This window comes from Sciurus carolinensis, unplaced genomic scaffold (genome assembly GCF_902686445.1).
Source record: "Sciurus carolinensis unplaced genomic scaffold, mSciCar1.2, whole genome shotgun sequence".
Taxonomy (NCBI): domain Eukaryota; kingdom Metazoa; phylum Chordata; class Mammalia; order Rodentia; family Sciuridae; genus Sciurus; species Sciurus carolinensis.
The window spans coordinates 372,291-383,856 of record NW_025920254.1 but is presented as its reverse complement, the minus strand read 5'-3'; the positions used below and the strand labels follow the sequence as shown (position 1 = coordinate 383,856).

General features: G+C 36.4%; 1 pseudogene; it reads left to right on the top strand.

Annotated features, from left to right (window-relative positions):
* Positions 1-248: 248 nt before the first annotated feature.
* Positions 249-9,508, top strand: LOC124975343 (5'-AMP-activated protein kinase subunit beta-2-like; annotated as a pseudogene).
* The last annotated feature ends 2,058 nt before the right edge of the window (positions 9,509-11,566 follow it).

The following is an 11,566-nucleotide window of genomic DNA, read 5'->3' as shown; positions in this document are numbered from 1 at the left end:
TCGGGGTGTGGGAGTGGGCGCAGTACTGCGGGGGAGTCCCGAGGGCGTGTTTCCTGAGTGTGGGCGGCGGGAGACCCTGTAGGCCGGGAGGTTGGGGACCACGGAGCATGGTTTCCTGTGGCGGGGATTCCCTTCCCGGGTCCCCAGGCACAGAGGCAGCCGGTGTGCCCACAACACGGCCACTGGGGTGTTTGTTTCCTGCCAGTGTAGATCTCTGCACCAAGTGGTCCCCTAATCAAGCTGCAGCCATGAAAAACACCACCAGCAAATAGGTGTCTAGGAAGCATCAGGGCACCAAGGCTGCACGCATGGAGGGCGGCGCGGCCATGCCCCAGGAAAGGAGCACAAGATCATGGTGGGGAGCATCAGCAACCCAGGCGTCTTCAGCCTGCGGGACTCCAAGGTACTCAGCTCCGCGCCCCCTACTGTGGCTGTGCAGCTGCTGCTTGGTTTCCGGACTCCTCCTCCTTTCCTTGGCTCCTTCTCATCACACTAAACTGGGTTATGAGATTTTATTTTTTCTTAATTAAGGGGATATTCCAGGGAGGGAGGCGTTGGATCATAAATTCTTCTTGTGGTGCTGTCTCAATATAAGGCACACGTGAGATTCTTGTTTTCTTGGTGGTTTGACCAAGCCTTGAGCCACATATTTAGGGCAGAAACCATAGACATCTCCCCCGCCCTCACCATCCTTGGTTCTTCTAACAATTTATAGGTTGTAAGCTTTGGTGGAAAACTTGAGGGGGTAGATTGTTTGAGCCCCTGACCCTAGCTCAGTTGCTTACATTTTCCTTGAAATGGCTAAGTGATTTTTTTTCATAGAATTTTCTGTTGGATCCTTTTTGCTCTTTTAGGAACTCTGCACTTTATGTTCTTTTCCCCTTTGTCATGGCTGTGAGCACCCACCACTTGTTAACTAGAATACTTGTGCCTAGACTTGGAGATCAATAAAGGGCATCATTTAGTTGACTGTTCAGTTTTTGTCCTGTTTTGTAGTTGTGGTGACTGTGCTTTCAGGCCAGCTGTGCTTTCAGGCCAACTTCTCAAGTGGGAGAACCAGTGATTCCCAGATAGCTCCACTCCACAGTAGTCCTTCAAAATGTTTCCTTAGCCTAAAAGCAACAGTTTATTGCTTCCCTGAAAACCTTGTTTTCAATTGAAGGAGTTACAGAGAGGTCAATTGTGTTCCCCCTAACAGAAAAGACAGATGTAGATGACAACAATGTGATTACCATCCTAATATTTCTAATAACTTAGGAGTGTCAGCATAAATATATTTAATTCTTTCTGGTAGGCTGTTCAGGGGTGAAATAGAAAAATGGAGGGATTGAGGCAATTGGGGGATATGTTTGAGGCTTTAGAGAGAAATTAACTTTATTTGCCACAGCAGTAGTACATGGAATTTGAATGCTATGGTTTATTTTTTTGGATCCCAATTGAGAATATCATCATAGAGGGAGAAATAAGAGTGGTTGAAAGGGGCATTTCATGGGGCTTTTACTCCATTCCTTTCTTTCCTCTCCCACTTCAGAACTTCTTCCTCATTATGTGATCTGTCTACCCAGCTATCTGTATTTACTTCATTAAGGTTTTCCCAAAGTGATTGACCTCATTGTATTTTTACCCCTTTTCCCATACCAATGACTCAGGATTTAAGTACATTGTATTTGTCAAACCATGACTGAAGTCATTGGTGTCCTGAATTAAAGCCAAATTGTTCTGTGTGAATTGGAGCCTCTTCTGGGTCATTCTTTCCCTCACACCAATCTTGCCATTTGGCAAAAAAGAAAATGGTTCATATAATTCTTATGATCCCACCCAAATATAAGGTTTTTTGACCTACCCTTTCTTCCCTCTGTATTTTACTGAAGCCTCTTCAAACTATAATTTTAATTGTTGTTTTGCCTCTTTTATCAGTGGTTCTGCTGTTTTACTTAAAGCAATCAATCTTTTTTCTAGTCAGCTGCATTTATTCCTACCACAGAAATGTCTTGTCATAAGTGGAATGGCTTTGCTTGAAATGTTGGAGCTTAGTAGTTTGTGGCTTTCAGATTCTAAATGAAAAATCCTAAGTTGTAAAATAATTGATAGAAACAGTGGCAGTGGGGCCTCCATTGGATGCCAGTCTTTTTCAGCAGACTAATTCAATGGTTCTCAATCTTATTTATGTATTGGAATCACCTGAGATTTTTTTAAGTAATTTATGGAAAATTTGTATCATTTACAATGTAGGGAGAACAGTATAATGAACTCTGTGTACCTCTCACCAAGTTTAGAGATTGATCAAACATGAATGAATGTATATCATCCATACCCTAATCTACTACTCCTCCACCAATTTTTTGAAACAAATTCCAGATGTTATAACAAATTATGATGTAACTCAAAAGATGAGGTTTTTTCTCTATTTTAACATAATCACAGTCTTATCTGGGATGATTTTTAAAATAGATTCCCAGATCCTATGTCTGAATCAGAATCTTAGGTTATTCTTAAGCATATGCAAAAATTCCTGTCTAATGCAGCCAGTCTGACAGAATGCATTGCTTTTAGAATATGGATACTAAGTTTTCTCTTGTGCTAATTCCTTGTAATATTGTAAAAGCCTCTTTGGTTTTCTATTATCAGATTTTTTTTTCTTTTAGTGAGTTAAGTAATTAATTTGTGCTTCTGGGGCTGGAACCCAAGGCCTCATGCATTGTAGGCAAGTGTTCTACCACCGAGCTTTGAATTTTATTTTAGATTATGTGCCTAGTTTCTCAGACTGTAGTTTTGAGGAATAGTGAAAGATAGTATAGAAAGTAGACTTTTCCATTTCCCACAACCACCACACACAAAAAATTCCCAAGCAAATAAGCTAGTCTTTTTTTTATGCACTTTATTTTGTTTCATAATATCTTTACTTAACAGTGTAAAGTCCTTTTTACCTGTTACCAGTTTAAGGCAGGGCTTACCAAATGTTTTCTGTAAGGGACCACATGGTAAATAATTTAGACTATGTGGATAATACAGTCTTTCACAACTGCTTCCACAGTGGTGTGAAAACAGCTCTAGATAAGAGGCATACAAATGAGTATAACTATTTTTCAGTAAAAACTTTATAAAAGCACCTGCCTTACTGGCTGCAGTTTTGTCAACTATTGGTCTAAAGGGATGGTAATAAAAAAAAATTAAGGACTTAATATTTTTCAGAATCCTGCAAACTTTATTTGATTGTATAATTGTTTTTGTTAAAGAAAATGTTTTTATTTTCTTTTGCTGTTTGAGGTGCCAAAATTTGCATTCCTATACTTCAAATAGAATAAACCTGTCATACGTGAGCAAGTATGATTTCATAACCACTTTTTTGTTCTAGTATGGCCTCTCACTAGCTAGGCCAACTCCTCTACCACTAAGTTACATTCTCACCCACTATTTCTCCATTTTATAAAATCAATGATCAGTTTTTTATTTTAATTAATTAACTGATTAATCTGTGGTTCTGGGGCTTGAACCCAGGACCTTGCATAGGCTACACAAGTGCTCTGGAACTGAGCTACTTCCCCAGACCTTTAATATTAAAATTTTAATATTCCTTCTTTTTGTAACTTATTAGCTAAAATAGAGTTTATAAATTTTTTATAAAGTTTGGTATCTTTAACTTTCTTTACAGTTGATAATTGAGGGTTGTTTTTAGTTGCTTGTCAAAAATATATACCTGACTTAATTTTTAAAAATATAGTCATCTTTGTTTTTATTATTTTCTCTCTCTTAGGAGGTACTCAGAAGCATGTAATAATTACCTGCTTATGAATTAAACTGGCAGTAGGGAGTAGGGTTTCCTTTTTCTTTTTTTTAAAGGGCAATCTTGAGCCTCTGAAAGGGTAATTAATATATGCAAACTCAAAAGTTAGACTATGATTTATGCAGCACTTGTGCATAAGCCATTTGAGCATTTTTGGTTCAAAATAAATTCTTTTTTTATGGCTTGTAAAAATCTCATTTATTCTAATTTTAAGCCTTATTTCCTTAGCTGAAGCCTAGCACCCCTCTCTACTCTAAGAAGGAGAATGATCTTTTTAAGAATTCTTGGGTCACAATTTATTCTAGAAATAACCTACTCTACAGCTCCATGGGGACAAAGAGTTTGTATCATGGCAGCAGGTTTTGGTTGACTCCATAAAGCCCATCCAGCAGGCCCAGCCTACTGTTATCCACTGGTCTGAAGGAGGCAAGGAGGTCTTCATTTCTGGGTCTTTCAACAACTGGAGCACCAAGATTCTACTGATTAAGAGGTGAAGGTAACTGTTTTGGTTGAGACTGAGGGGTCCAGGAATAGAACCTGACCTGTTATCCTTTCTAATAAGAGTGAACAGGCTGGACTTCCCATCTCTACCCACTAGATGCTTTCTTTGGAATATGTTCTATTTTGTGAACACTTAGTATCTATGGCATTGTTTTTTAACCTCATTGTGTGTCAGATGCTTTACCACTTAGAATATCATTATCTCAAGGGAATTTATAATAGCTTTGTGAGTGTGTTCTTTAGGATGGTGTTACACAGGTCTTTTCTATGCTTGGAGGAAGCCTGCAACTGACAGAATCTGTTGCTGTGACTTCTGCACTAAAGCAAAATGCACCTTAAAATTTGAGGTGGTAGTGTTATGTGCTACTGGCAGAGCAATGATGAATTAACTGATTATTAGAATGGCCCAGTTAGCCAGATAGGTCATTGTACAGTAATGGCTCACCAAAATATGGAAAATGCCTTAAGGACTCTTATATCCCAAATCTGTTAAGGTACTTATACTTATGAGGGATCAGTTCTGCTAGAGCAAAATAGTTATACCAAGATGAATCATTTTGGGAGATCATTGACTACTTTTTTCTGGGCATTGGCTTCAGAACCAAAATTGTTGGAAGGGTTGGAAACATATGTCCAAGGTAATATAGATAAAGAGATATGATGTATACATTATTTTTCACACAAGGGACACAGTGGCTTAGGGATATGGGAAGTCATTGGTATAATACTATAATTACCATTTGGTTTTCTATATTCTTTCTTCTTAAAGGAACTTAATTTACCTTCTGTTTTCTACTACAGCCATAATGACTTCAGTGCCATCTTGGATCTCCCTGTGGGGAGAGAACCAATACAAGATTTTTGTAGTTGGACAGTGGGTTCATGATCCATCAGAGGTAAGGCTTTGATCTCCAAATGTTGCCATGACTTAGTAGTCTCATTTTAACAATCATAGCTCTCTGAATTGATGGTAGCAGTTCCCTTACCCTAAAGGATTACTCTTGATAAAAGATGGAGATGCTGTTATCCTTTGAAACATTTACTAGACAGAGAGAGGTGGATGGGTGGAAGAAAGGGATTTGAAAGGGGAATTCAAGAATTTTTTTCTGCTTATTGTTTCAGCCTATGGTTACCAGTCAGGTTGGCATGATTAGCAATTTGATCCATGTCAAGAAATCTGATTTTGAGGTGTTTGATGCTTTAAAAATAGATTCTATGGAAAGCTCTGAGAAATCTTGTCAAGGTAATTTTATAATATTTGCTCTCTTTTGCCTTGTCTTTCTTGTAACCCAGAAGTGGATTTTAAATTTCCTTATTGAAAGTAATCTTTTAATTTTGTTTTTTATTTCCATTCTTTATTTCCATTTATTTGTTTTTTGTTATTCCATTCTCAGGAATCTTCTGAATCCTTTATATATGTGCACATATTTCATATATAAACATTTAGATCCTATTCTTTATACTAAAAAATCTCAGTCTAGTGTACTTTAACTTTTTAACCAAGCATCTACAATAAGACATTTATTTTGCATTGCAGCCCAATAAACACATACACAGATATACAGAAGTGTAATATGTGGTATAATGTTTGCCTTTATTCCCTGTGATGTATTGTTTTCTGTTTTTTAAAAATGTTTGTTTATTTATTTAATTACTTATTTTTTTATTTTGGTACAGAAATTGAACTCAGAGACCCTCTACCAACTGAGCCATAACCACAACCCCTTTTATTTTGAAACAGGGTATCACTAAGTTGCTGTGACTGGTCTTGAACTTGAGATCCTCCTGCCTCAGTCTTTTGGGTCACTGGGATTTCAGGCCTGTGCCACAGCACATGGCTGCTATGTATTTTTTACAGCCCATTAGTGGACTATAGCCTATTGTTTGAAAATTCTTTCTAATAATATTTCAAGTTTTCCATTGACCTTTGTTGGTATCACCCAGCAGTGATGTGCCTTGTTTCTCTTACTGCTACCTCAGATTAATCTGCCAGTTTGATAAATCAGTTGGCAGTTCTGTAGTTTTATGAGACCCTACAAGTATAGTAGTCAATGGGTAAAAGTAGCTTAAAAAATAGCCACACACACAATATCAGGCAATTCTTTTGCATATAATCAAAATTTTGTCAATTTTTGATTTAAAAAATTCCCTGGTATGGGAAAAGATCTCTATATACTTTTGTTTCTTTTTTTTTTCTTTTTTTTTTTTTTGCAGTGCTGAGGATTGAACCCAGGGCCTTGTGCTTACAAGGCCACTCTACCAGCTGAGCTATATCCCCAGCCCCTTTTGTTTCCTATAATATTATTTTTTCAAAGACCTTCACCTCTATTTAATTTACTATGTCAGTAATGCAAATATTCTCTAAACCACATTCATAATTACTGTTTTGCTACTTTAGAGTAAAAGCTATGCTTATCTAAGGAACTGTGCATTGTATTTACACTGAGTATTCTTCTCGCTTTGAGTTCAAAACCCACCTCTGCTACTAAGTAGTTTTACCATTGTGGACAAGGCCCTCAATTCTTTTGGTTCTGTATTCAATAACAGTAAAATCAGTGGTTGAACTCAGTGCTTCTCAGCAATCACAAGTTCTGAAGTGCAACATATTAATAATAACAGGGCATAAGGGTAACATTTTGTTTCTAAAACTGCATGGTATAATAATTATTTAGGAAATTTTGGATAATAATGTTTTCATTATATAAGCTCTCAAAGTTAAGCTAGACATTCTTTTTGACTGGTGGACAGAGATTTAAAAGGGTTTAAAGATACCAAATTAAATTATGAGGCCACTGGTAACTATATTTTTGCATTATATGATTCTGGCAAAGCAATCAATGAATAATAGTCAATAATAACTCTACAGAGAGAAGACCAGCATACTTTTGATATTTCTCACTTCCCTCTTTCACCTAATTTCCCAATCCATTCTAGTAAGCCTTAGAATATATTTTTATTAGGTTTTAATTTGCACTGTTTGATGTAGCCAGTTACTTAAACAATTTGTATTTTTTTTTGGATGATGATGATGATAAGAAAATTAAAAAAAAAAAAAAAAAAACTATTCTGTGTACTTCCCAGCAGTGTTTTGTGGATTATGTGACATAATAACAGGATGTACTTTGGAAAGTTTTAAAGATATTGTAAAATATCACTGTATTTATTAATTTTGTTTTTGCTTCATATATGTTTAACTGAAATCGGTTCTTTAAATGAACTATTATAATCTTCCACTGGAGACTATAAAACATTTTTTTAAATCTAAAAATAAATAAGTTTTTTTATTGTTAAATTTTTTCTTCTAGGATGCATTATTTTTTTCCATTTGCAGTCACTTTCCATTCCTTTGCCTATCAACCACAAGTCTACTTTCTGTCTTTATGGATATGTCTATTCATGGTGCTTTTTGTGAGACTCTTTCACTTAGCTTAATGTTTTAGGGTTCATTCATATTGAAACATGTATCTATTTATGACACAATAATATTCCATGGTATTGACATTCCATTTTGTTTATTTTTTATTGATAGACATTTGTATTGTTTCTGTTTTTTGGTACAATAAACATTAACATACAAGTTTTCATGTGGACACATATATCGTGGATATATACCCGGGAATGTAACTGTTGGGTCACTTGGTAACTTTCTGTTTAACTCTTTGAAGTGGCTACGCTCTTGTAGATTCCCACTGGCAATGGGAATATTGTAGTTTAAAAGTTCCAACTTCTCCATCTTTGCCAGTATACATTAGTTGGTCATTTTAATTAGCCATCCTAGTGAGTATGAAATGGCATCTAATTGTGGTTTTGATTTGCATTTCCCTAATGACTATTACATAGCTCTTGTTCCTATTGCTGCAGTCATTGTAGTATCAGAAATCTTAGAATTTGTAACCTTGTTATGTGTTGCTAGAGTGGGGGGAAAACAAAATCTAATTTCTTCACATTGTTTGAAAGTTTGTAAGGCCTCTTCACATCCATTTTCTCTTTAGTTTCCTCAATAACATTGGAAATAGGGCAAGGATTCTTTTTTATTTTTATGGATAAGGAAACTGATTGTGGTAAAGGCATTTTTCAAGGTTGTAAAGCTGATAAATAGGGTAACTCTTTCCTTAGCTCAAGTCTGTGACCCCTCTCCTCTTCATGGAATCTTGTTGCCATGTTAGGCAGCTTTTTCCTTGCACTACTTGACACTTGTAGACTCAATGGGTTACAAGTTTTGATCCATGACTTCTATATTTAATATTAGTGGCCATGTATTTTTCTATGCATTGTCCTAATTTTTGTACTTTTCCTCATATTTGTGGAAACATCTTTTAGATCTTTCCAGCTCACCCCCTGGAACTTATGGTCAAGAAATTTATGTATTTTGATCTGAAGAGAGATTCAAATCCCCACCCATCCTTCCTCCTCACCTACTCCAAGTTATTCATAACAAGGACACTAATATTTCTGTAAGTATCCTGAGAATATTGCTGGAGGATCTGGGGAAATGTAGGATTAATTTGGCCAAAATTCAGTAATGCTAGAGGTTGGGATTACTATAAAGGTATATTGAGATTATGAATCATATAATAGCACTATAGACTCCTTTTATCAAGGCTGGTTTGTTAGCTTATTCAGGAACTAAAATCAAAGCTTATAGTTGTCTCTGTTCCTGAAAAAATCAGGACCACAGTGTATTCTAGAACCAATTTCTGAGATTTCTATTCCAACATGAGATAAGGAATACTTATCATTTGGGGATATACAAAAGAGTTACAATTTTTGCTTACATATAATTGACTTCTGTATTTATTCTCATTGATTCTCACTAAGATTACTTTTGCCATTTAATATAAATCTTCCATAGTTGTTGTAGGTAAGATTTTTGTTTTAGCTCCATTAAGATTAGCAGCTCTTGATGCTTAGGGTTTTTGCCATGAACTGAGAATTTTCCAAATGTTCTGTAATAAGAATGTATTATTGACACATACTGGAGTGGATACACTATTGAAAGAAGATAAAGATAAGGTGTTCTTAACAGTCCCACAAAGCTCTGAGAAAGAATAATTTGATGGTTTGTCCATACAACTAATGTTATTCTTTTAATTTTTTATCTCTTAGTGTGATCCAACCTTACTTCCTGAGCCCACCCATGTTATACTGAACCATCTCTATGCATTATCTATTAAGGCAAATGATATCCTTGGTTCTTCATATCTCAGCTATATGAAAGGTTAGGGGTAACTTGTTGTACAGTGGTTACTTGATCAGCTACTTCATTTTACCTGAAAGTGACAGTAATGGTTAAGAACTTACTTTTTAGCTAGTGGGTCATTTGTTTTTAATTTCATTCTCTGTGTCTGTGTTCTGTCTAACTGACTTGTCCAGTGATTGAATGGTCTATTTTATTTCCCAGTTTCATATTGGGTAGCTAGAACCTTTATACCACCTACTTATTTGAGTTCATAGCAGTAAGACATCACTTGCAGAAAGTCAGGCTTAGCTTCTAGTTCAAAGAATACTTGAATGTGATAGTAAGACTTCTTTCTCCCATTTTAAATGTGGAATTGAGCTACTCTTAGGTGCCACTATTGTATATACCCAAATGCTTGCTTCTGTCCTGTATAGCAGGTAAAGGAGAAATGTGACCAGACTTGACCTGTCCCCTCTAGCTCTAGAGTCCTCCTTGCTTTCTCTGCTATTTTAGATTCTGGGATGAAAATTTCTGTTCTGTTCTATCTTGTCATGTCTGTGGTTAGGTTGTTAGAATAAACTTATATATCTCTGACTGTCAAACTAAGCTGTGATCAGAATAACCTGAGAAAGTTTGTGAGCATACAGATTCAGTGGCTCCATCTCCAAAGATTTCAAATAAGAGCATCGAGATCCAGTCACATCCCCAACCCTTTTTGTGTTATTTTTACTTTGAAACAGGGTCTCACTAAGTTTCTGAGGCTGTCTATGAACTTGTGATCCTCCTGCCTCAGCCTCCCAAGCCACTGAGATTATAGCCATGCAGCACCATGCTTTGCACACTACTTTTATTTTTTAGATGTGTGTAGCTAGATTACGGAAATTGTTGGTAGAACAACTGTAATAGATTATATGGTAATATAGAAAATTTAAAAATATATTTTTGAATTTCACTTTTATAATTACCTTGTGAGCTATTAATTTTAAAACCAGTTTTATAAATAAACTAAGGCTCAGAGAAGGTCAAATTGCTAGTAATTAAAAGAAAGGACTGAGTTTCAGTCTCCTTATCCTAATTCCATGTTATATCCTCTGCATCATCATGCCAGGTTTACCAAATAGGTCTTTCTTTGACCTGTTTCTCATTTCTACAACATTTTTGCTGGGATTGTGTATGCTGGTGTGTTTTACTAGGGTTCAAATCCAGGGCATGTGCATGCTAGGCATGTGCTGAGTTCCACCTCAGCATTTTTATTTAATTTTTATTTATTTATTTATTTTGGTGCTGGGGATCGAACCCAGGGTCTTGTGCTTGCAAGGCAAGCACTCTACCAACTGAGCTATCTCCCCAGCCCTTTTTTATTTAATTTTGAGACAGGATCTTACTAAGTTGCCCAGACTGACCTTGAACTTGCCTTAGCCTCCTGAGTAGTATTACAGGCAAACACCACCACGCCCAACTGAAGTTGTATTTTTACCCACCTTCTGTCATATTTAGGTTATGTGTCAGCATACTCTGGTCAAAGTGTTAACCCAAAATGCATTTATTATGGATAATACAGTATGGGGGGAATGTAGGAAAATATATTTGTTTCTAAATTAGATTGACTTGGGTACTTTGGCTAATGAAAAAAAAAAATGACACCATGATTCCATCAAGGCCAAACTTGAATTGGCTTGTGCTTTCTAAAGCATCTTTTTCTTGTCTCTTTGAATTGTGGACTTTTGCTTCTGTAAAATTGTGGACTTATCACTTCTATACCCACCCCACCTCTCCTGCAATGACAAGGACCAATGACAGAGGTGGTTCAGGGACATTCTTAATCTCTCTTCACCATTCCCTCTGGCCTCTGTGGTAACAATCCAGCATCACATATGCAGTTCTGGAGTGCCGCCTAATATCACATATGCAGTTCTGGAGTTGCCTAACATCCCCTGGCTCCAGGGCACTTAAGTTGACTGAAGATAAACTGCTTTATGTTTTCTGTCCAGTTAGCACTTTTCATGCACCCATTCATATTCTGAAAGAAGCTCCTGTCTTGAATTTTCCTTTTGTCATATATCAGAAGGCCTAAGGTAATATGCTATGCATTTTAAGACTCC